This window comes from Protopterus annectens, chromosome 6.part0 (genome assembly GCF_019279795.1).
Source record: "Protopterus annectens isolate FY-2018-M chromosome 6.part0, PAN1.0, whole genome shotgun sequence".
Taxonomy (NCBI): Eukaryota; Metazoa; Chordata; order Ceratodontiformes; family Protopteridae; genus Protopterus; species Protopterus annectens.
This window is the reverse complement of record NC_056737.1, coordinates 1,512,759,840-1,512,760,424: the sequence shown is the minus strand read 5'-3', so window position 1 is coordinate 1,512,760,424 and position 585 is coordinate 1,512,759,840.

The window sequence follows — 585 nt, the reverse complement described above, 5'->3', positions numbered from 1 at the left end:
ATTTTACTATTTCTAAGGTCAGTAAACAAGTACAATTTTTAGACAGTGATTAATGTTTAGATCATTTCAATCATAAATTTATAGTGTAATGAAAATGCATTTGCACCTTCCTGATTTCTTATTTATTTGCATGTTTGTCACACTTAAATGTTTCAGATCATCAAACAAATTAAAATATTAGACAAATATTAGACAAAGATCACCCAAATAAACACAAAATGCAGTTTTTAAGTGATGATTTTATTTATTAAGGAAAAAAATATCCAAATCTACATGGCCCTATGTGAAAAAATAATTGCCCCCTTGTTAAATCATGAAGTAACTGTGGTTAATCACATTTTTGGGAAAGATGAGTTCAATTTCACTAGCCACACCCAAGCCTGATTACTGCCAGACCTGTTGAATCAAGAGATCACTTAAATAGAACCTGTCAGACAAAGTGAAGTAGGCCAAAAGATCACAAAAAGGAAGACATCATGCCATGATCTAAAGAAATTCTGGAATAGATGAGAAACAAAGTAATTCACATGTATCAGTCTGGAAAAGGTTACAAAGCCATTTCTAAAGCTTTGGGACTCCAGCAAA